Below are 26,400 nucleotides of genomic sequence, written 5' to 3' on the forward strand. Positions count from 1 at the left end.
CGGGCGAAGGTTTCGAAAATGATTAAAGTTCATTTGTAGTATTAAACTTTCCAACACATACTTCAATCGCACAATTGGTACATAATGTTTTCTAGTATACAACACAACGTGACACAGTCAAAAAAAGGTAATAACCAAATATAAGGATAACGCATCTAAGGTCGCTAACGACTTCGAGGGAGGAAAGGAGGCCGATACAAACATGACGGTTGAGGCATCAAATCCTCATTATTCAAACACCATTCTAGTAACATTTGTTTTCATGTATTGTCTCATAAACAACAGCCACGCCGTCTCGGCGATGTCATTAGCAAACCGTTTACGGTCCCTTCGTTTTCCACAAGGAAGTTCATTTCAAAACATATATTAACCCTCTCACCGTAATTGTACTGCTAAATAGCTATACATAAATAAAAACGGTATTGCTTTACAAAAACAACACGGAAAAAATAAAAATGACGTTGTTCTGTAATTAATATACTTCTTAGATTATATACCTAACTATCCATATATCCACATAAAATTAATTAATTTCCATTAAAAAATTATCGAATTGATCGATTGTGCATTCTTCCTTTTTAACCATTAATTCGGCAATATATCTGTGATACAGAAACACAAATACACATGATACATCCGAACTGAAACGTAAAACTTTATCCCGATTGATGTCCCATTTTTCCGGCGCCCGGGTGACTTGATTTCAGTATTGATTATCCCTTTAAACCCTAGATTAAATTTTTAAAGATTTTTTATATCGTCGCTTTGAAGTCGGCTAAATTTGCCAGACCGTCAGTTTTTTTTTTTTTTTGCACAAACAAAGAAGAAGAAGAAAAATATTTTATTTAAACATTCTAATGACAAACAACTTGACCGTTCAAACTTAGAACAAAACTTAAAGTAAAGTTAAAGTTAAGTTAAAAGTTAAACTATATATATGTATTAAAAAAAGTACTTTCGAAAACAAAAGTATTTTACGACGTGGAAAGATCCTTCTGTCGGAGGTTATCTGTTTATTATTTAATTCTTATTTTATTATTATGTATTATTGATAATTACTACAGCATTATCATTCCATTAATGTTTCTTAATTAGCCAGTTTTTTTCAGTTAAGTTCATTTCTTAAGTCATGCCGGTATTGCCACGATTGACGGGAAATTTTCGAACAATTTTTCAATAATTTATATTGTTCAATGAGGGTATAAAACTGTGTATTGGAATCGATGATATGCCGAAGACGAAATTCTACGAGGAAATCTGCAAAAAGTCACTCGACCGTAGAGTGAAACACTTCTTTTGCATTGGAGTTGTACATAGAGCAAGTTTCATTGAGATTTCTCTCTTTCCAAGATCGTGAGTTCAAATACAATTGTCCACATCTCAATTTAAAAACCAACGGAGTTCAGTAGGTCGGTAGCCTTCTATCGTCGTGTTAGTTGGGTCGATGATCGCCAAGGAGAGATCCATCTCTTTGTAGTATGAGTAGTGCCTTGATGCTGGCGCTTTATTCAAACTTTCTTCCCTGTGAGCCTTTCTTTCAACTTTCTTCGATAATTAGTTTTTCTCTCCCTCTCACACAAGCTCATTGTCTCTCTTTCTCTCTCGTATACAAGCTGTTACTCTCTCTCTCTCACACACACAAACTCAATCCCTCTCTTTCTCTCTCTCTCTCTCTCTCTCTCTCTCTCTCTCTCTCTCTTATAAAAGCCCAATCTCTCTCTTTCTCTCTTTCTTCATACAAGCTCTCTCTCTCTCTCTCTCATACAAGCTCAATCTCTCTTTTCTCTCTCGTATAAAAGGTCTCACTCTCTCTCACACACAAACTCAATCCCTCTCTTTCTCTCTCTCTCTCTCTCTCTCTCTATACACACACACACACACACACACACACACAAACACGACACTACGTAGTGAGTTTAAACCAATAAATGTTTTGTGCTCCCCCAGCAAAATATTAAATAAAATAATGTACACTAAGTTTATCAACTATATTGACAGTAATAATCTACTAAACAACATGCAGACAGGATATCAATATGGGAGTAGCACCAATACTGCGGTAATTAAACTCGTAGATAACACAGGACAGGCAATAGACCAGAAATAATTAACGAATCTAATGCTCTGATTTTTCAAAAGCATTCCTCTCAATAAATCATGAGCTTTTAATATCGGTACTTCAATCTCACAATCTTGATGGAAGTTTGGTACAATTTTTTGAATCGTACTACACGAGAGGTCACATCGGATTAAAAACAAAGATAGGATGTCGTCTAAGAAGATGTAAAAATGGGTATCCCACAAGGTTCCACTTTGTCCGGACTACTGTTCATTCTAGTAACCAACAGCATATGTGACTGAAAAATGCACTCTATCTTAATAGAAGAATATGGCGTTAAAACAAATAATTAGTTGCATAAACAAAACAATCTATTTATCAATGATCTAATATGTTTGAATTTGAGTTTATTTACTGACACAAATCAGGAGTTATTTACTTATGTATTCACGTATATCTTACATCCATTGTTTATACATCTATTAAGTTGGTTGTTAAAATGAAGTTTTGGTAGATTTTTTTTTTTTTGCTGTACTCCACTGAATTATAATTTTTTGTATTATTAATATTTAAATTGAACTACCAAGAGATAATATGTATTTAAATAATTAGCGGTGGTAGCAGGAAGAAAGGACATACATGTCCTATGCTGTAACATTTAATAAATAAAAGTATCAAGTATCAAGTATCTCTCTTTCTCTATCGCTCTCTCTCATACAAGCTCAATCTCTCTCTCTCTCTTTCTCCCTTTCATACAAGCTCAATCTCTCTCTCTCTCTCTCCCACTCTCTCTCTCTTACACAAGTTCCATCTCCCTTTTTCATACAAGCTCTCTCTCTCTCTCTCTCTCTCTCTCTCTCTCTCTCTCTCTCTCTCTCTCTCTCCCTCTCTCTCTCTTACACAAGTTCAATCTCCCTCTTTCATACAAGCTCTCTCTCTCAATCTCTCATACAATCTCATTCTCTCTTTTTCTCTTTGTCACACTAACTTACTCTTGAAAATTGTGGCAAAAATATTCTATAGAGTAAAATAAAAGTATTTTGAGATGAAACATTTCCTTGGGGTTTGTTTCTCTAGTGTTTTCACTTTCACTTCTTGACCTCTCTTCAAGAAGAATGAAACTCGGCTGAGTTTCAGTCAGTTTTATTTTGAAGAGAATAAAGTTAGAAACGTAGTTTAATTATATTCTTTGAGCCAAGGGACGGTCGTGCAACTTTCTGGGTGATCCCAGAAAAAAGCTCATCTTTCAAAAGGATAATGAAGTATCTCATTGCATCAGAAATCGCTGTGGCGCATAATAATTGCATACACATAATGCAGAACGTAGCTACAATTGCTTCTCTTTGTTTAATCCTACCGGACTCGTTCTCGGTGATATAATAATAAATATTTCAGCCTTCGGACCGGCATCGTGGTCCGAGATGAAATAAATAAATTAGGTCTAGCTGCCTTTGCTCTGATAAAACCGATAAATAATTGAGATAGATAATTGATGATGTTATCGCAAGTGGTGAGAGCCTGAAGAATCGATACGATTCGAAACGAATCAGTTCCCCTAAAAGGGAGAATTTGAATAATACACGTTGTTCATTTCTGGTAAATCTGATATCCAATCGTTTCATATCGCTTAGTATATTCAAAGAGAAACACTATTTATAAATTTTACAATGTCCTTTCGAAAAAAAATTTCCATTGGAAAAAAAATTGAGGGATCAACTTACAGCATTACAAACCCTACAGGGAAAAGTAACAACCTGAAATTTTATTGATCTAAAAGTTTCTATTGCGCTTCTTCCTGATGTCTTTAGAAAGAATGGGTTCGAAAATTGATATTTCTTATCCTTTCGTGAATTATGAACTGGAATGTAAACTTTTTCTTATTTAGTACTGACAGCGTTTGCCTCTGGTCAGGTTTTATTGAGCGAGCCTACTATGTATATTCAGTAAGATCTAGAGGAGAACTCGTTCTCCTGCAAGATTTATGTCTCTGCACTAGTACTCCTCAAGAATTATAGCTCCTCCAAAGATCCTACAGATCTTTATTGACACTATCAACTTTGCCAAGTTGTGACACCCTTACGAAAACGGCCACTTTCCTTTCCGTCGAGAAATCCATTCATTTTTATTTCCCAAAGTACTAAAGAGTTGCTAAGCAACTTTAGCCACGTTTTCTGAGTTTAGAAAACATGCTCGAATTAAAACTTTAAAATTAAAAACAGTAAAACAACTATTTAACAACAAATGTTTGATAAAAATAAACAAAACAAGAAGAGTAAAGTAAAGTGGAACATACAGAAGACTTCCAATGGAAGGCACTTGCAATATCTTTTTTATTTTCTTAATTGTTCTAAAAACAAAAGAGATGTCGAATTTTACCATCGTCCGAGTTTATATTGTAAACATTTTCCATATATTTATCGTTCATTAATTAAATTTTACAGTGTCTACTGCATTTTTCATGTTTTTTCAGCAAGGATATAACCTAAGTATCGTAGGAACACAAGAATCTCCTTGTTGAAAATGAAGAAAAATATTTTATGGAAGATTCTTGTTTGCCGTGTTCCAGATAATCTCACATAATCTATAATTCTTTATTTCTAAATGAGGTTTCTTAATGTTAAGAAAACTCGAATATCAAATATTTCTAAAGAAAGGCGAAAAGTGGAATGGAAGAACTTAATTTGTACTGGAAATTTGCTGCAACAGCGAGGTGAAATCATTTTTGTTCATTATTAATGTTAAATATGACGAAAAATATTAGATTAAAATTTAACAACAATAAACCAAAAATACTTTCAATAAAAGCTATGACTTATATACTATAACACTATGATGCTTGTACTATCTCCTATACTTTTGTTGTTCAGTCTGTCAGCCCGTTACGGCTTCTTGCCATCTTCAGTTTGCAACGGACATAATATAAACAGAGAGAGTCCGAAAATTAACTATTGCCCGACAATTGATTGCATATAATATTACTAAGGAAATGTTATACCTGTTAGGCTATTATTTCTAACCTTGGTCATACAGCCTTTTTTGGACTACAGGTCATCTTCAGTGGTAAATGTTTTAGTAATAAACGAGGCGATGCAGAAAAATTAATCCTATTTATGTTAATTTCGGTCGACAACTGTTGCTTACATCGTTTGCATTTCACTTTGGCAAAGATTGTAGAAATAAAATTAAGTAGACCTTTGCTTCACCCTGTTTATAACCCTGACCTGAAACAAAAATAGACCGAGAGTTAAAGTTAGCTAGAAGTCGAGACTCGTCTGTCACACCAAAACTGCGGGATTTTAGACCGGCTAAAACTACATACTATTTGTAATTACAATTAATTAAGGTTTTTAGTTGAGATAAAAAAGTCAATGGCACGAACGGGATTCGAACCCACGATCTTCGGCTAGATACGCCGCTGCTCTACCATTTGAGCTATCGTGACCTCGATCCACTCGGACAGTAACTTCCCATCTCAACCCCACCTTTTGAATTTTTTTTTTTTGAATTTTTGAAAATGGCATTTCATGGAAAATTGAAAAATGGCAAAAGTGTATTTCGGCCCTTTTCGGTCCTTCCTGCCTTCATAGTTTTGCTTTTCAACATCTCATCATCTTCAACTGTGCCTTTGAGTATAAACAGGGAAACACAAGGCAAGCGTATTAATGCAAATACTCTACCGCATTTTTAACAGGTAAATAATGTATAAAGCAAACACCTCGCCTCACCCTGTTTATAACCCTCTAAAAAAATAATATGTAGAGCATATAACATATATAAGTAATATGTCAGCACATAACAGCCAAAGGTTGGAACGCGTTTGATGGACTTTGGACTGGTTGTCATCATTGTTTTGCCCAAACAGAAGCGTTTCGCCTTCTCTTCAGGTCTTAGGGTTATGAACTGGATGAAAGAATACATCGTTCACGTTTGACATAGGCAAAAATTACTTTTATGTAAGTACATAGAGCTTTTCATCTGCTTATATCTCTGACTGCAGGAACAGCTCACAGCTCTATTACTGAAGAATGGGGCATACAGAAACTTCAAGAGCAGGTACAAATTTAGATATTTCTCGCCTACTGTAGTGTCAATCATAGACCGAATCGTTATATGTAAACCACCTCCTGAAGATTTTGAAAAAACCAAATATGGATCATTAGCTCCAATAACATGTAAATATTTTCAGTGAATGCTGATATTACAGTTGCTTTGAAAAAAGTTACTGTACTAAGTACTAAGAACACCTAAATTAAGCTACTTCTTATTTGTTAATGTTTTATCCTACTGGTTAGGAAGGAATTTTAAGTAATCTGCCGTTGAGGTTTAACAGCGAATATCTTATTGTAAAAGGTCAGAGGACAGAGCTATGGGAGAATCCAGGAGACGTGACGGCGTAATTTCGTAAAGCTGCGTAACACGTACGTGACTTATAAAATGTAAAACAGGAGTTTCCTGGCCGCATATCTGTCGTTAAAGGAGTCCCAACGCTTTTTGAATGCCTAACACAAAGCGTTTGAGAAAGGGAAACTCTTTTTGACCCATCGTATCTGAATTTAAGCCTTATGACTTTGCAATAAAGCCCCACATGAATACGAAACTCGCTTTTCTAGGTGCGTTCAATTTACAACGAACTCATCGAATTTGTTTAGATAATTTCGGAAGCTAAATTTACCATAAAAGTAGCATAAATTGTTATATTATGTGAGGAAGGTTTAATTTGACTCTGAAATGTAATCAGTATTATTATAATCTGACATTTTATGTTTAAAACGTGTACAAAGATGTTTATGTTTTCATTTTTATAAATCTTTGACCGTTAACGTTCCTTAATTTGTTTATTTAATTAATGAAAACTTCGTTCATGTAAGTTGAATGCGAATATTATCTCTATGTTAGAAAATTAGTTGAATTAACAAAAAAAATTGTTATACTTCCATTACGATGTTGTAGTCCCTGAGGGAGGCCAAATATAGAGCCGAAAGCTTGGCGAATGTATAGTACAGCGTATTAACTGAAGGTCCGCATAACCCTCAAACCATAATATACTGAAGGGACCAAGGATGCTTCCTTGCCGGTACACGGCATAGTGTATAGAGCAGAAGGTTGTTCCGCTTCGTGCTTGAATATACAATACCGACTGCACATTTTGAATTTTAGAATGAGGTTTATGGACGGATACTCTTGAGTTTTCATAGCATGCCCGGGTTCCACACTCGATCGAAGGCTTACCTCACTTCTACGATAGCATCTGAAGTGCTTCAGCTCAAGGAGGATGCAATGATGTCTACCCCCCTTTAGCCAGAAACACACTTACCCGATGCTACGCCGTGTGACGCTACCTGACGCAAATCCAAACTCCGATTTTTCATAAGGTTGCATTACCCCCGTGCACATCTACTTGATGCTATGCCACCCTGACCTACCCGACGCTCTGCGATCCCCACTGTCCAGATTTTCGTCGGGTCGCATCGAGTACAGTCGAAGACAAAAGAACAGGACACTCATATTTTTATTCAAATTACATGTATTATTGTCGTTATCTTAATTACAACATACTTATTTTAATAGAAACAAAATTAACTGTGATTAAAAATTAATTAGTTTTTATTTTAAAAATTAATTTTAATGGTTTGGTAGAACCGGAATACGATTTTTTGATATAATGAATTTAACTAACAATTTATTGTACTCGCTTCGGCGATACCTATACTAAAATTGGAACAATTTATTACACGGTTTTGCTCATAAAATTTAATTAACAATTTATTTCATAGTTTTACTCGTAAAATTACACCATTTTGTAATGTCGGGTAGCATCAGAACAGGACACTCATATTTTTTGTAGTTTATTTCAAACTAAGTACATGTAATTTTGTCGTTATATTAATTACAACATGTTATTTTAATGTAAACCAAATTAAACGAGATCAAAAATGCATAAGTTTTTATAAACATTGTTTAATTAGATGGTTAGGAGTATCTTTATTTAAAACAATTAAGTTTAACAAACAATTTATAAGATGGTTGGGCTCATAAAATTTAACTAACAATTTATTACAAGGTTTTGCTCAAAATAGTGCATTAAAAAAGATGCGATGTGATCGTGATTATTGTGATAAACGCTGTGGACTGTACGCGACGTGTGCTTGCGTCGGATAGATGTGCACACCCCACCAAAACGTGGCAAGGCGTCGGGTAGCATCGGGTAGCGTCGCATGGCGTAGCATCGGGTAAGTGTGTTCCTGGCTTTTATCTTGTTGAGCCTATTGGCTGGTATCGCGGGAACTTGAATTGACAAAATGGAATGACTCAATATTTGGATGATGAAGGATTTTACAGGTAATGGTAGAAAACGGATATAGATATATAGTGGGATGCTTAGGTTTTAGGTTTTTATGATTGATAATTTTAATTGGGAAAGTAGGTAAGCTTCTAAGGAATGAGGAGGAAGCATCCGAGCAGCAGAACTTACTACATATGATGTCTACTACCCTGTCATGTTGTAACCTACAGGTCATGCTGGGAGATAGTGTTTCCTGAATTGAGGAATGAAATGACGGAATTTTTCGATGATCAAGGGTTTTGCCAAAATATTGATATTGGAACGTTAGAAAGGGAGATATAACGAGATTGTTAGGTTTTAGGGTCTTATGATTGATAATTTTAATTGGATTGGAAAGCTAGGTAAGCTTCTAGGAAAGTTTTTTATGGTCTTAAGGAAAATTACAGCCTGTTCCGGAAGATTTCTTCTTACAACATAAAAATAGAGGAAGTTTTTGATGAGATAAATGATTTTACATGATGATGAATTTGACCTGAGAAGAATTATACCGCAATTATATCTCTAACCAGAGCATATTTTACATGGCTATGACAATCGCTATCTTCAATAGTTGGTTTATTGGGTCCAACTTATTTATCGCAGTGTTCAATGTCGGTAAAGAATCAAAGTAGAGTGATATACTAAATCCTAAGTCAATACTACCGTACATCGTTGCTAGTTGGCATAAGCAAAAATTGCATAAATGCAAAGATACCACTGAATATGGCTAATAAGTCGAAAGATCTACAAAAGACTAAAACAGCGAGAACAGGCAAACCAAAATGATCGGGACCGAGCTAATTACAGATTCATCACATAGCGCACCCCAAGGGGAAATCTCACATTACAAGCAGCCAAATAATTCACAACAAAGAATTACAACACACCGGCGTACAATTAGTAGTATAGTGGTACAACACAAGGGATACCAAAGCGCAATATATCAACCCCCATGAATTTACAATCAATTAATTCGCACAGGAGAATTACAAAAAATATTTTAATTGAACTGAAAATCAACCAACTCTGACAGTCGGGCGAAATGTGCTGTTTAGAGATGTTGTCATTTAAGGTTATTTTCAATTCATCAACCCGATTAAATCGTAATGGCCAACCCCGAAACTTTGATAAGTCGAAACTGAAACGAACAATATTTTTTAATTAAATATCCGTAAACGTTCTCCGCCGGCTACTGTTTCACATACGGTTTAATCTGGGCACAACGCCCTAATTGAAACATAAAAGTGGTTTTCAGGTGGGAAATAAAATTTGAACGAGGTGTGGGAATTAACGGCAGATATTCATGGTTAATTTATTTTCACAATATTTCTTTTCTGCTGTCAATCAAACACACCAATTTTCACCTTGCCTCAAACGTATTGTTAATTAATTTTTGAAGTAATCATTAGAAGATAATATTCAACATGGAATCTTTTTCACCCCTTTTCTTTAAAAAAAAAAAAAAACTCATTTCAATGTATCTCTCTCTTAAATTTCACTCTAAAAATTGTAAAAAGTAGTTACATAAACGAAATAAATTACTACGAATGCATTTATTCCGTTTTGTTTGACTACGACATTTTTTTTATTATATTTTTGTTATCCAATTGTTTTTATTCGGTAAGTTAGGATTGAAATTCCTTCCTGGGGGAGTCGGTGGCCACGACGGTTTAGGCGTTGACACGAGCTCAACACTGTAATATAAAAGGTCCCGGGTTCGAATCCAGCGGCCCTGCATTCGAAACCGACAGGCTTACAAATGCTTTTTTCCGCATAGCCTCATAGTTGAAATACCCTCGTAAAACAAAACAAGAATTCCTTCCAGGCGAGAAAAAAATAAATTCCTGTAAAGGCTTTAATGCGTTCTGTTTGCTTAGAATATTTTTTGTATTATATACAATACAATTGTTTTTATTCGTTAAGGTTTAAATTACTTCCAGGCGAGAAACAAATAAATTACTATAAAGGCATAAATTGCGTTTTGGTTGCTAAGGATATTTTTTAGCCAGTTGCTTTTTCAGGATTTAAATTCCTTCTTAACTTTTTAAATGTTTACATTATTCCTCGCAAAGGGCCTGAGCTTTATATAAATTTGTGTTATAATGCCTTTAATGATTACACATTTTCATGATTGTCGGTTTAGACATTTAATAATTCAAGTTATTAACAGGCTGCATTGCTTATTCTTAAAATCCACACAAATCTTGAAAAAAACAAAAATTTTCTTAGGAAAGGAGGGAAAAGTGCTTCAGGGACTTGACAGAAGTGAAAATGACGATCTTCCCAGATTTCTACTTCAAAAATAAGTATAATTAGACGGAAAAAAGAAAACAGTCTACGAAAAGCGTAATAAAATTTTAATTGTCTTTTATTCTTGCCTTTATTTGTCTTTTACTGGTCATCTACAACGCAAAGCAACACTTGTCAAGTAATTAGTAAGTAGGGTTTGGAATGATCAGTTCACCCAGAACCTGGTTAAGCTTTCAGGAAAGTTCAAGGTATTTAATAGCGTTCGTCGTTCCATCCTGTACAACACTTGCCAGATCTGGGGGTTTCGCGATATGAAAAGTTCAGGGATGTTTTATTAAAAAAACAATTCTCTCTTCCCGACGTTACACCGAACATATGCTGTTGTTAGAAACTGGGATGACATATTTTTACCTTAAAACTCCACTTTTCATTTGTTTTCAAAACCATGAACTTCATATCCTCTCCTCTATCCGAAATTAGAGCAGTGATAAACACGAATTGCCATTGGTGTGCTTGCACAAATGAAAATATCAATTGATCTTCCTAAATTGAAGTAAGGAAGTTCATCATGAGTGTTGCCTAAGGAAAGCATTCATGTCCTTCCGTTTCCTCCTTTATAAGGATTTGGACCATTCCTATTGTTCCTCCAATCTCTGGATAAGCAGACAAACCTTTTACGCCTCTCCAAGCTGCGATCATTTCTACAAATGCGAACTAATTATTCAAAGTTTTGCCCTCTAGACATGCTAACGAACTGTGTCAAGGGAAAAGAAGATATTTTTTTTACTTTGGGGCGGAATGCTCAATTTTATCAAAATATCGTCTTCTGCATTGCAATCATAAGAAATAAGTATATTGTATATTGTTAATCAATATTCTATTTTAAACCTGTATTTAATAATTTTTTCACACATAAAAATTAAAGTCATAGTCAACGGTGATACCACACTTGAGGAAGAGGAAATTCGAAAATTCATCGGTTTCACTTAAAAGGGTTAAATATTAACAGAATTCACCACAAATTTTCCATTTTCTTCTAAGTTCACTTATTTGGCTCGTTACATTATCTTATTATTTATCGCCTTCAATCCATCAGAGATCAAATTTATCATCAATTAAAATCATTTAACTCAGTGAAAACCTCCCCTATTTTTTTATCTTACCTAAAATCTTCCTAAAAGAGCTTTTTCCTAAAGACCATGAAAACCTCAGCTCTTAGAAGCTTACCTATTTTCTAATCCAATGAAAATGATCCATCATAAGATCCTAAAACCTAAGAATCTCATTATATCTCCCTATCGGTTTTCTATTATCCCAATATCAATATTTTAGCAAAATCCTTGATCATCGAAAAATTCCGTCGGTTTCAGGAGGCACACTCTACCACCCAACATGACCGCTAGGTAACAACATGACAGGGTGGTAGACATCACTTTGAGCATAAGGACTGCTGCTCGGTGCTCTCCTGCACGTGTCGCAAGCCTTATTTCGAACCTCGAAAATGCCCTGAAAATTCAAGATCATGTTTCCATAAACCTCATGTGAAATCCAAACTGTCCAATAGGCATTGTAAATTCAAATACGAATCGGAACAGCCTTCTGCCCTATCTGTAACGCCGAAGAGTGTTCCGCAAGGCAGCATCTTGGTCTTCAGTGTACACTAGACATTACAAAGAAATCCCCAAACATTCACTCATGCAGAAGACACCGTCATCCTTTCAGCAAACCGAAACCCAGTAATGACCTTGGGATACATCCAGGACTACCTCTAGTGTTTGGAGAGGTAGGTTCAAGGTTCAAGGTTTGGACGATCACTCAACGACATAAAATCCCAGCAAATAAACATTAAACCCCGCCCTATCTACTACAACTTTGTTTCTCTTCCAGCAACCATTGTCGTTCTGGTTGGGTCGTTATATCGAAGGACCAATGGTCTCGTGATTTCCTCGTTAGTGAAGAAAGTGAACAGTCTCATGGTGAAAGTGGAACTAAAGGATTAAATGCCACTCTTTTAAAATGTAATTAAATAGGGAGCATAGTTGCTTGTTTTTATTTAGCTCATTCTAAAGCCAGGAACACACTTACCCGATGCTACGCCATGCGACGCTACCCGATGCTACCCGACGCCTTGCCACGTTTTGGTGGGGTGTGCACATCTATCCGACGCAAGCACACGTCGCGTACAGTCCACAGCGTTTATCACAATAATCACGATCACAAGCGCAACGCATCTTTTTTAATGCACTATATTGAGCAAAACCTTGTAATAAATTGTTAGTTAAATTTTATGAGCACAATCATCTAATAAATTGTTTGTTAAACTTAATTGTTTTAAATATAGATACTCCTAACCATCTAATTAAACAATGTTTATAAAAACTTATGCATTTTTGATCTCGTTTAATTTGGTTTACATTAAAATAACATGTTGTAATTAATATAACGACAAAATTACATGTACTTAGTTTGAAATAAGCTACAAAAAATATGAGTGTCCTGTTCTGATGCTACCCGACGTTAGAAAATGGTAATTTTACGAGCAAAACTATGAAATAAATTGTTAATTAAATTTTATGAGCAAAACCGGGTAATAAATTGTTCTAATTTTAGTATATATATCGCCGAAGAGAGTACAATAAATTGTTAGTTAAATTCATTATATCAAAAAATCGTGTTCCGGTGTTTTAATTAATTTTCTACCAAACCATTAAAATTAATTTTTAAAATAAAAACTAATTAATTTTTAATCACAGTTAATTTGGTTTCTATTAAAATAAGTATGTTGTAATTAATACAACAACAATAATATAACAAGTTTGAATAAAAATATGAGTGTCCGGTTCTTTTGTCTTCGACTGTACTCGATGTTACCAGACGAAAATCTGGATAGAGGGGATCGCAGGGCGTAGAGTAGGGTAGCGTGGCATAGCATTGGGTAGATGTGCACGGGGGTAATGCAACGTTATGGAAAATCTGAGTTTGGATTTGCGTCGGGTAGCATCGGGTAGCGTCGAATGGCGTATCATCGGGTAAGTGTGTTTCTGGCTTAACTCTGTTGTACCATATAATAAAATAAAAAATATTGACTTTTGTAAAAGGTATTTGGAAACACTATCACTATTTTTTTTCGCAAGACTGCTTGGTAACCGACCAAAACCCTGTAAACATTAGTACTACAACCAATCTGGACATATGAAAAAATTATGGTGTTCAACTAACCGTTCCAACTTCCAAAGAATTCAGTCAATCCAGTCCAAAATCCTTTGAAACGTTTTCCTAGCTCCCTACTATATATCCTAACTTGCTTTCCAAGTGCAAGCCCTTCAAATCCCATTTGTCCTCGAAACCGCAAGTCGTGTAAACAGAGGTCGCCATAAAACACTGGACCCTCATCACAAATCCCTAGTTCAATACCTTACGTCCAGACACCCTTCCAGAATATTCTCCAAGACGCCAAAAGTACCAATGGCAACATGATTCCCTCCTTAGTGAAGAAAGTGAATCTTGTGAAAAATGTGTAACTAATGTAAAATACAATTAAATAAACATCGCTGTTGGGTATTCTCGTCCGTTTGTGAAAGGGTAATCTTTTTCCTAAAAGTGTTGCCAGATCTATTTTACGACAATTTGCCACTCAAATCACTCACCTGATTAGATCTAGAGTTTCTGTATATTAAAAATCCTTAAGATACTGTCAATAGGCAATAACATGCAAATTAAAATGTTATCTAATATAAATAACAAATATATTATAAGAAAAGGACAGATAAGTTACGGCAAAGGTAAACAAGTTAGTTTCTTATTGCAATAATAATAATGCTATCAAATAAAATTATAGTATTAGTTTTAAATTTAAAAAAATAATCAAACAGAGAAATAACGGAAGAGCTCTTCAATGAATTTAGAAAAGAAAGAAAAAACTAAGTTAGACTGAAGATATAAAAGAAAATATATATATATTTAAATTAAACTAAAAGTTCACTTGTGAGTACTCTTGATGTATAGATGCGATGTGGCGTTGCGGTTGTGCGGGAGGGACTGATGAAGTCGGGTCCACTTATGCTGCGGTGCGGGAAGATGTCAGGCATGCGGTCGTTGTGTAAGAAGAAGAACACAACTGATTGTAGTGCGGCGGACGAAAAATAATAATAACGCCCGTATTGTTGAACAGAACTTAAACTATCGAATTCACAATACAAAATAACTTATACTGCCTGAAACATCTAAATTTAAAGAAACAGAGCTTATGCTGTCTTCTTGGCGGTTGAGACGCGACTGGTCCAGTTGACTGGACTTCACAAAAAAGGCAGGGGCGTTTCCATGGTAATGAAAAATACAAAACAAAGGCGACGTGTAAACACTGGTGCACATGGCAACCGAAAGCGTAACATTTGGTTCCCATAGCAACGGGAGGCGTAAACATTCTTCCCCATGGCAACGAGACCAAACAAACTCGAACTTAAATTAAAACAAAAATACAATTTAAATTCAGGCGTAAACAATCGCAGAGATGCTTGTACCACTCTAGTCCTGGTGTACCGTAATAATAAAATAAATAAAAAATATTGACTTTTAAAAAGTATTTGGAAACAATATCACTATTTTTTTCAGCATTTGTGTTATAATCCTAGCCATTTATTAATTAAAGATTAATTAAAACCTCGTTGATTAAGGTGTATTACAGAAATGGCAATAAATATGGCACGAATCCCAAAATGTAAACTTAATAAGTAGAGTCTAAACAGGACTGTATAAACGAGGCAAGAGATTAATCAGTAAAGCATTCAAGTTAATATAATTATAGGTTCAATTTACGCAATAAATGGTAAAATCCGAAAATACAAGTAAACTTTAAAAAAAAAAAGTAAATAAATGCTTGAACTTTGTGAAAAAGTACTCGCAAGTTCAAAAATGTCCATTTGCAATATCGAATTACATATAATTATATAAAAAAAAGAAGATAATATTCAAACCATAATATGTAGTACATATTCCCATACTGAACCATAACCAACCTCCAATATTCAAGTTTAATGATTTAATGACCGGGCTATTCACATTAACAGGAGTTGAATAACGCTCATAAACAAGCAAATAATAAATCCCCCGGTATAGTTTAGATCCATTATACTGTTATACAACTATGGCTGCAAATTATCTTTACATAAATCTTCCTTATTATCTTTAACCATGTCTGCCTGAATAGCTAAATTACGATTTCTTGGACGAATTTATTTACATAAAACTGTCGGGTAATAGTGTGTTTGTACAAAGAACTTAATTAAGATTCGAGGGGTGTTCTTTTTGTTAAAGATATCAATTTGCTCTTAATGAGAAGAATAATAAAATTATAGGTTAATTGTTACCTACGAACGTGTACAGCGGTCTGAACAACAGATCCGTTTTTTATTTAATTATAAACTCGAAGAAGATTCGCCGTTTATCCTGAACTAAAGGGATTCAGTGTGTAATGGTTTGGAAAGCTCGTGTGGACAGGGTTGAATTAAAAGGCGGGTCACCTTTTAGCTGGGTTAAACACTTTTGATATCATCTGTAGGCAACCAACAATTTGCAGTTTTCAACCGAACCGTTTATTTATTATATGACAAATATAGTTTAAAGATCAAACTGGTCTTTGTTGTTCACTTTTCCACCTGTTCAAATGCGCTTTTTGTTATTACTTTATTTTTCTCCAGGGCTTTGGATCATTTTACTTCCATTCAGAAAGGGGTAGAAAAAACGAGAAAACCTAAATTAACAACGATATTACTGTTAATTTGAACGAAGCTTGCATCCAAAAATTATTGTAACAAGCAATCTTTTTCCAATAAAGTACAAAAGTAGTCCGAAATAGATACCAGGAAATATGCATTCTTTAGACCCCTGAACAGCAACGAACGAAAAGTTTTTTTCTTTTACATTATATTGTTTATGTTTCTAGATGGTGAATTGATATTGCCGAAGAATAAGCATAATAATAAGCATATAAGCATGGGGTTGCAGGTATCACTTAACACTAACACACTGCTTTATATAAACGTCTTCAGAATAACCCTACATTAGCAAAATCCTGCACAACTCTTCTCCGAAAAACTTACTTTCAAGCTCTTTGGGGTCTCCCTTTGTTAAGGACAAGGTGTTCGCGCCATACTCACTGGTGTTTCTCTACCGGTTTCCAAAAATACCAAATTGCGGACAAATTCTTCTAAGCTTGTGCCAAAATTTGTTTCGGATTCTAACATTTTCACAAGATTTCATAAGTCATTAGGAGCATGAATCAGAGCTGCTCGTTTCTGAAAAAATGATGAAACATGATGACCGCCTACCAAAAACTGAAGGTAGCTGATCAGTAAAGATATTTTGAGTATTCTAATTAATTATTCTTCTTACCTAAGGTTTTTGGTTAAGTTGAAAAATTGCTGTCACGAGCGGGATTCGAACCCACGACATTCGACTCAATACACCGCTGCTCTAACCACTTGACCTATCATGACTTCGATCCCTCGGACACCAAGTTCCCATCTCAACCTACAACCGTTCCGAATTTTCCCTCTTTTTTGCCATATTTTCAATTGGGGAAGTTGTCCGAGGGATCGAAATCACGATAGCTCAAGTGGTTCGAACAGCGGCGTGTTGACCCGAAGGTCGTGGGTTCGAAATCCCGCTCGTCACACTAATGTTTCATCCCAACAAAAAATCTTAGATAAAAAGAATAATTCAAAAAATTAATACGGTCAATTGTCCACTAAATAAATATAGATACATTAAGGTTTTGGAATCGACAAGATGACCGAGATCAAGTGAAGAACAGCCAATTCAGGGATAATTGACAAGCATCAATCATAGGAGCGCGATGGACCATTTCTCCGTGTGATTAGGGAAGGCACAGTTTGTATACAGCTGATCATATTTTCAGCAATTTCCGGATTTTAGTGTTTTGGAATCGACAAGTTGGCAGCTTAGAGAGTTAACTTTATTGAACAGAATCTGACACCTGCTTCAAGATTGGAAACGGGGTGGGCCATTTCGCTCTGGGGATTCTTCTTAAGCTAAGAGGATTACTATTTCTCAAAGGGGAGCCATACCCAATCGCGTCCAGGGAGAAGTGGTCAATTTTCAACCGTTCGGAAAGGAAAGTCACTGTTTGTACCCCGATGGCAGTGTTTTAAGGAATTTAGGACGAGTTTATTTTTTGTTAGGTTTTTTTTAATCGACAAGGTGAAAGTGATCATGGAATGAGCGCGGCTTGTTCCGCACGTTTTGCCCCTTCAGGGATGGTGGCCAAAATCTGACACCTGTTCGCTTAAAGACTGGATGCAGGTTGAACAGAACTGGTCTCAAAAATAGTTTGATTCAGCATAAAAATACATCACAAAGCGCACTAATTTTGAATATAGTTGGAAAAACTTCAGTTTGTGGGTAATCGGCATGGTTTACAGCCAGTAGGACCAATCGACTAGAGAATAGTTTAATTCGATTCAGAAATAGAAGATATACGATTACAGTATCAAGTACCTGAAATATATGAAGTACTTTAAGAGGTTTTATATCATTTTTCGGGTGTTTATTCCAAATGAGCGACATTACACCAATTTCCACAAACACATACCGCAAAGTACTATAAAATTTTATCATCTCCCCGATACAAATACCGTCTGTACACCAAACCAGAGACGATGAAAAGATATTACTACATGACTACTTTGACACGCACATTGTTATCCTATATAGACAAGGTGAAATATGATAGTCCGTCAGCCTCTCCCAGTTCACACTCATTACATCCACGACATTACATCACCTTATGACGATAAGGCCAGCCCCCCCACCATGGACCGGAGAGCGTTGTCGGGACAGGACACTTCGTGGCGAGCGGCCCAAAGGAGAGAATCGCCCGGCAGTTGCTTTTTGGAGTTTTTTGCGGTTACAGAGCCGAGATCTCAACGGCAATCCACCTGTCTACCCCGAGGGAGAGTTACCAGCCCGAGGGAGAGTTACTAGCCCGAGGAAGCGGACTCGACGAAGGCCTGCAAGGACTACACCGGGTTCGTTGAGTGTGGTGGCTGGACGACTCCCTTTTTTCAGGGAGGTGTGCAATCGAACAAAGATAAAAAAAACTGTTCGTTCAGAATTTAACGAGGAAAAATTTTTAATTTGTCATTTCTTTTTTTAATTTAATAAATTGCACGAGAAGTCATTGTTTTGTAAGAAGAGTACCTATTGTAATTATATTATTTTCTCCTTTTATTTTTATTGTTGTTGTTTATTGTTTATCCTTTTATTTTACTATTATTTTAACTTCTTGTCTCCTTGTGTCATGTCGTGATAACCTAAGACTAAGTGGACCAAAACACTATTCCTCTAAACATGGTAACAGTGGACCGTCGCCCAAGACCTGCTTTCGAGTATAAATTGTATGCCAACGCTCTCTAAAGGTGGCCATACACGATCACTCCAAATGGAACTGCGCCAAGCCGTACAGCTCCATTTGGAGTGCCTGAAATTTGAAGGGGCATTCACGACCGCTCCACAGTCAGTCGCTCTGAACGTCAACCAGTGAATTACCTTCTCAAAATGGATGACGATCTCTTGTGTTATGCTTCTGTTTACTTTTATATTAAAAGCAAAAATCGAAGAGGAAACGGTGTAAGAAGTTGTTATTGAACAGAAGTAGCAATACCCACATCAATTTGATGAAATATCTTTCCCTTGAACCCGCTGATTGGAGGAACTATTTAAGGATGGATGAAACGTCTTATTTATTCATTATATTTAGTGTTCTATTGATCAAATTACTTCTTTCAATTAATTAACCGTTTTTGTAAGGTTTTGGTTGAAATGAAAAAGCTAGTGCCACGAGCGGGATCTGAATCCGTGGCCTTCGGTTGAATACGCCGCTGCTCTACCACTTCATCTATCGTGTCTTCGATCCTCTCCGACACCAAAAAATGGCAAAAAGAGAGAAAATTCGAAAGGTTGTAGGTTGAGATGGGGAGTTGGTGTACGAGTGGATTGAACTATCGAAGTCACGATAGGTCAAGTGGTTAGCGCAGCGGCGTATTTAGCCGAATTACCCTTGTTACCCCCTTGTTTAGAAAACAAAAGACAGTCATGAGAGAAATCATTACTACATGAAAGGTTGGCAACCACAGTACGATTTCTCGCTACAGGGATGAACTACAAAGAACTTAAGTCCTCTACTACGATTTCTGATCATTGTTAGGGGTTATCAATACCGCATCTCACGTTGCATTTGTATCCTTTGTTTTGAAAACGTCGACTAACTGGTTGCGGATCGAATTTCTTTTATTTCTAACGTGGTAATCATTGTCCACCACTTTCCATAAACATGGTAAACTTTCATACAATTCAACCACGCAACATTAAAATCTCGATTGGAAGTCATTACCAATAAAGAATTGTTTTTGACTTTTTGAGAATGTACGACGGAGATGTTTGCTCAGTGACAGAAAGACGGAGACTGCGCCAAAAAAACGCCGGTTTTTCCATTCCGACCAAGGCAGCGCTCCAATATTCCACCGTTCACGACAGGTTTTCCCATTCAGGAACGCGCCATGCCGTCGTCGCGCCGTAGAAATTTGGAGTGGCGCGATGGAGTTTGGACCGGTCGAATATTCGGCACAGCCGGGCACGCCAGTTCAGTTTTGCCATTGACGTGGTTTTTGGAACGGCGTCCCTCCGTTTGGACTGCTAGGAGCGATCGTGAATGGCCACCTTTAGGCTTCCACTTTTACACAACATGGACAAACGCGGGTTTTAGCCCAAAATCAGGTGTCCATGTTAAAAGAGTATGGCCTGGTCTGAATCAGGTAAGTACGATTCCTGGTGATTTTCAACTTACTTGTATCATATTCTTTACAGTTTGAAGAAAATATAGATTGCAAGAAAAGAGCTAACGGCACAAAAAATAACTTTTCATGTTTTGATAAACATGTAAAACTTATTTGTCTTGAGATAATAGGATGGAAGTTTTATAACACATTGTGCTATTTCGTTACTCGACAATAGCACAGTCTGGAGATGCTAACTGTGTGCCTTTAGTAAACTTTTTATAGTTGGGCTTGATTTTCTTACCACGGGTTAACTTATAACCAAGTGTTCAAAGATAAAGAAGCGAGGAAACAAGATAGATTGAGAAAGTATCAAAAGATGGTCAAAGGAGGATAAAATTAAATTTCCATCAAACGATTTCCATTACTACAGTTTTAAAACAGATAATCTGTTAACTTTGCCTTTTCACTTATCCTCGCCGTTAATCATGAATAAGACAGCACAAAAAAACTTATAAATGCTTTTCCTCTACAAGTTAACACATTTATCAGTTGAAAATCTAAAAAGGTCTTCACTATTTATTTAACGATTACGTGAACACTCTAAATAACTGTACTCTGAAATGTATTTCTATAAAAATAAAAGTATCGTCCATTTATTCTGCTACATATGTTCGTCAAATGGCATGGAAGTCATTAGTCAAATGTACAAAGGCGTTGAGGTAGTCTTAACCTAACCCCAGAATTAAAGGGGATGTGGACTTTCCTGTATAATAATATGTAAATGCTTTTTAGGAACGTACCCGAAAAGAAGACCGTAAAAAGTAAAGTAATACATAAATACTCCGCTTATCCCAGAAAAAAAATGAATATATAATACTTAAGGGTGGCTTATTTTTAACCCGAGTTCCTTCATTTTTACATTGAACAATAATCCTTTCTTGTAGGTCTTGCCACAATGACTGATTAAACTGGCAAGTTTATAGAGAGAGAAAAAAATTGAAATAATTTTGTAAAACGGCATTTCTTCTTCAAGAAGCCTTGATAAAAGGACGGAAAAAGTTGAAAATCCGTTTGAAATTATCAATACTGTGTTATAGCACAATAGAAACACCATTCCATATTTGACCGGCAATGATCGAAACAATAATAACATTCGTACTTTCTCATTTCATTGTACTGGAACAATCAGTCCGAAACGGGACCACCCACAAAGCAGTTCAAACCACGCTTCAAAAACTCGTTAATCGAGGAACGAAAAATGAAGCGCGTGTCCTTTGTTTAAAAAATATGCATGACGTATTACTTTAGTTTTATTCCATTCCGATGTTGAATTCAACCAAGCCGGGGGCAGATAGATAATCAATAAGCACTTAAGCCAATTTTTGACCATGAGAAGGAAAAGTCAAGCCTTCAAAACACAACAAAAAACAGCCCTTTTCCAACTCGACCTCACAATGGCGATAACAACATATTTCCCATAGTTTGCCGATCCTTTCGGAGTGTATTTTACCATTTCTAATCGGAGGACGGATTGTTTAGAAGATACCCCACTGCAGGATACATCCATTACGCACAACGACAATTTGCATGTTGCCCAGGCAACTCAAGGGAATAAGGGACGGTAATTATTGGACAGCGCTGTCTGTATTCTACAATGATGTAAAAATAACATTGCAAATATTTGTTTTGAGCGAAGAGCTGTTTCGTAATCAAGAATTATTGTCGGGGTTATTTATTAATTGGTATTTTGCTCAACAGTTAGAGAAGGCAATTTTGTTTTATTTTGGCAGTGTTGGAGATAATTGAATTGTCGTTAAAATTTTACAACAAACAGAAATGACGGAATAACGACAAAGTATATAATCTAAGCTCAAATACTGGAAATATCATTTCATACCTCACACACCCAACAAAGTGCGTCTGATTGACCAAAACAGCGAGCAAAAGCAGATTAAAAGGGTTAAACTAAAAATTCTACACCTTATTCTTTAGTGCTGTTTTGTTTTCAAACATAATTTTAAATCGCAAGGATATCAAAATTTCTGATTTACTATGGGTCAAAACATGTACCCATGTTTAAGGAAATGACAGTCCATTTTGGCTAAATATCACAATTAATATGACAAGATATTTTTATCCACTAGTTTTTTACGTAGAGACACGTTATTGTGGAAGGTGTTGTGAGATGTCTTTATGGAGTTTTGCTAATGATCAAGCAGGCAAACAGGCCAGGGGAAGATCTGAAAGATCACCTATAGACCCAGAACCTAAAATTGGGTTGAAAACTCAAATGAGATCTATTCTATCGCATGAGTCCAAACAAAACAAAAAAAATTAGCTAACTCAAAGGCCGGCGCCACACTACACGGAATGCAACGGAAATTTCCTCGAAAGAAATTTCCGCCGTACAAGCTTACATTCAAAACACACAGGCAAAAAGGTAACGGAATTTCCGTCGTAATGTTTCCGTCGAGCTCCTTAATGCACCACGCGTCCGTCAACGGATTTTCCGCTGGGTTCCGCCTACGCAGGTCAACACAGTGCAAAGTAGATAGGGTGCGCCACATTGGCGTCGGGCATGGGTAGAACGGAAGAGGCAGGCAGTCGGACAGGCAAAAAGCTGATCTAGGATGGACGTAGACCATTTTATTGTGGAAGTTCAGAACAGGCCCTGTCTGTGGAATTTTAAAGAGAATGTACAGTAACAAGGATGCCAAGAGAAAAGCCATACAGACGTAAAATTGTCCAAGTGCTACCCTTTTCATATTCAATGGATGAATCTAATATTTTCTCTTTCTCCTCTGCTTCTCCATTACTTAGTAAATAGACAAAACGAAAAGTGGTTTCATTGGTACACGTTCAACTGGGTCACGTTATGAACTGAATATCCAAACAGTCATAGTCATTCCGTTCACTTCCGCTGTATATGTGGCTTGTTCGGGTTGGGCGGATTTTTCCGTCGCATTCCGACTAGTGTGGCGCCGGCCTAAATGTGCTATAAAAGCAAAATTATGATTAAAGAATCATCTCCATATTGGCATGATAAAGAAAAGGGAGGAAACTAGTGGAGTGGTAGGACTCGATATGGGTCATTGGCATAAAAAAATCTACAAAACTACGCAATATGAACAAGGAATTGACATCCATATTATTTTCAAATACATACAAATTGTACTGACGATAGTCAATAACCGTTTGCTTTTTAATTCGACTTAATTGAGGAACAAGGAAAATTCATGCCGAAATTCATTTTTATTCAAAAATTCAGCGTCCAAATTATATTAACTTTTTCATTTCAACCAAAACCTTACATAAAAAGATTAATTAATTGAAAGAAGTAATCTGGTCAATAGACCACTAAATATAATGGATATATTAACTTTATTGAATTGTTGCCTTACCTTATTTGTACAGTATTATTTACACTCTCAACTTATTAAGTTTACATTTTGGGATTTGTGCCATATATACTGCCATTTCTGTAAAACACCTTAATCAAAGAGGTTTTAATTAATCTGTAATTAATAAATGCTTAAGATAACATCACAAATGCTGCAAAGAATTCCGCTTAAATAGGGAGAGTGTTTCCAAATACCTTTTACAAAATTCAATATTTTTTGTTTATTTTATTATTACGGTACACTAGCGCTAGATTGCTTCAAGCATCTCTGCGATGTTTATTTAATTGTATTTTACATTAGTTACACATTTTTCACAAGATTATTCACTTTCTTCACTAAGGAGGGAATTATGTTGCCATTGGTAGTTGCGACGTCTTGGAGAATATACTGGAAGGGTTTCTGGACGTAAGGTTTGAATTAGGAATTTGTAATGAGGGTCCAGTGTTTTATGGCGACCTCTGTTTACACGACTTGCGGTTTGAAGGGCTTGCACTTGGAAAGCAAGTTAGGATACATAGTAGGGAGCTAGGAAAACGTTTCAAAGGATTGTGGACTGGAGTGACTGGATTCTTTGGAAGTTAGAACGGTCGGTTGAACACCATAATTTTTCATATGTTCAGATTGGTTGAAGTACTAAGGTTTAACGCGTTTCGATCGGTTATCAAGCAGTCTTGCAAAGTTTATATCTGTTATTCAGTTCTATTCTTGTTAGTTGAGTGTGATGGTGGTTCGAAGTAAGTTTTTGTAGATGTAAAGTCCTAACAATAGAATAGAAAAGGATAGAATATTTTATTGTATTTTAGCATTATATATATGCATATACAAGGGATGCACATTTTGTTTTCTCACATATTTTTACATAATTACAATACTTTATCCATGTCAAAAATAACTACATTAGAATACCATATGTACAGTGCAACACAATTAACAATATACATAATTTTTAATTTTTAAAAAATAATTAATTATTATTTATTTATTATAATTATACAATTATATATTGATATAGATACTTAACATTAACATAGAATATATTATGGACTTATAAAGAACCTTTAGCAGACTGCATCATTCATCTAACATAAACGCTCTCAACTTCAATGTACACAGTATAAAATAAAATAAATCATTTATTTTTTCTTTATCCCAGCTTCCATTTGTAGATGTAATATTTCCGGGTATGGTATACTGCGCCCTTTAAGAGCTATTGTATCCCTTGAGCTCTGCCTAAAGCACATCGGTGAGTCCTATTTCATCAAGAAACTTGATTAAAAGGCCCGGTTTCAGTGGTTGTAGTTCTTCTATGGTCACATTGTACATCCCAAAACACTTCCTCCTGCGGGCTAGTGTGGCTCCGCAGTTTGTTAGTAAGTGTGTTGGTGTCTCTTCTGCTTCTTTGCAGAATCTGCATGTGCCATCTTGGATTATTCCAATTTTCTTTAGATGCCCATTTAATCTACAGTGTCCTGTCAGGAATCCTGTTAGGATTCGCAGTCTGTTCCTGCTTCCTTTGACACATTCTGTGATGTCTTTCTTGCCAAAGTTGGTTAGAAGATTCTTGGATTGTCTATGTCCAATAAGTGAATTCCAAAGTTCGCTCATTTTCTTTTTGTCCTTCTGTCTGAGGTATTCGTTAATAGTGTGTGTTCCTATTCCACAGAAGGGTTCAGGTCCTATTAGCGGTGTGGCAGCCCCTTTTCTTGCCAGGGTGTCCGCTTTCTCGTTGCCTTCTACTCCCATGTGTCCTGGGACCCAGCAGAGGCTGACTTTATTCTGCGAGCCTAATATATTTAATTTGGTTTTGCAGTTCAGCACCATCCTTGAACTAATGGTATTTGAGCTTAGTGCTTTGATGGCTGCTTGGCTATCTGTCATGATAGCTATATTCTTGTTTTTGTATCCTTTATTTAGATTGAATTGGATACATCTTTCAATTGCATGAATTTCAGCTTGGAAGATACTGGTGTACTTTCCCATGGGTTCTGAGTATTTGGTTCCGGGTCCGAACACTCCTGCCCCCGTACCTTCCTGTGTTCTAGATCCATCTGTGTACCAAAGGATGGTGCCATTTTTGAGGGAGTTATTTCCCTCTCTTTCCCATTCCTTTTTGGTGCCCAGATGTATTCGGAATTTATGGTTAAATTCAAACCTCCTGTTCATGTCGTCTCTTGGAGCCATGAGTGAAGGATGGTTTTTCCACAGTTTGTTTCTGGCTCTCCATTTCAGTTTTATTCCTGTTGGAGGCAGCTTCCATTTAGTAACCATATTAATTTTTCGTCACTATTGTACAGTTGTGGTGCATTCTTTAAACAATTCTGTAAATATTTTATTCTTAACGACGAATATATTGGGCACTCCCATATTAAGTGTGCCTAAAATTTCATTGAACTTGATGCAGATTGTGCATAATTGAGTGCAGTCAATGGAGTATGTAATGCCATTATAAAACAGTCTAATTGCTGCGGTACCCGATAGCCTTAGTTGCACTATAATTCTCTGCTTGGCCATGGAAACGTTTTGAAATAAATAATTTTCAGATAAATAAAGAGAGGAAATTCGCCTGAAGAAGGG

At 36.1% G+C, this 26,400-nt stretch overlaps 1 protein-coding gene across 11 annotated transcripts in view; it reads right to left on the minus strand.

Annotated features, from left to right (window-relative positions):
• The window catches only part of LOC106674408 (disks large 1 tumor suppressor protein), a 565,060-nt gene that overhangs the window by 261,433 nt on the left and 277,227 nt on the right, over positions 1-26,400 (minus strand). The gene's annotated exons all lie outside the window — the stretch shown is intronic.

This window comes from Cimex lectularius, unplaced genomic scaffold, assembly GCF_000648675.2.
Source record: "Cimex lectularius strain Harlan isolate CLEC.00 unplaced genomic scaffold, Clec_2.1 scaffold81, whole genome shotgun sequence".
NCBI classification, from domain to species: domain Eukaryota; kingdom Metazoa; phylum Arthropoda; class Insecta; order Hemiptera; family Cimicidae; genus Cimex; species Cimex lectularius.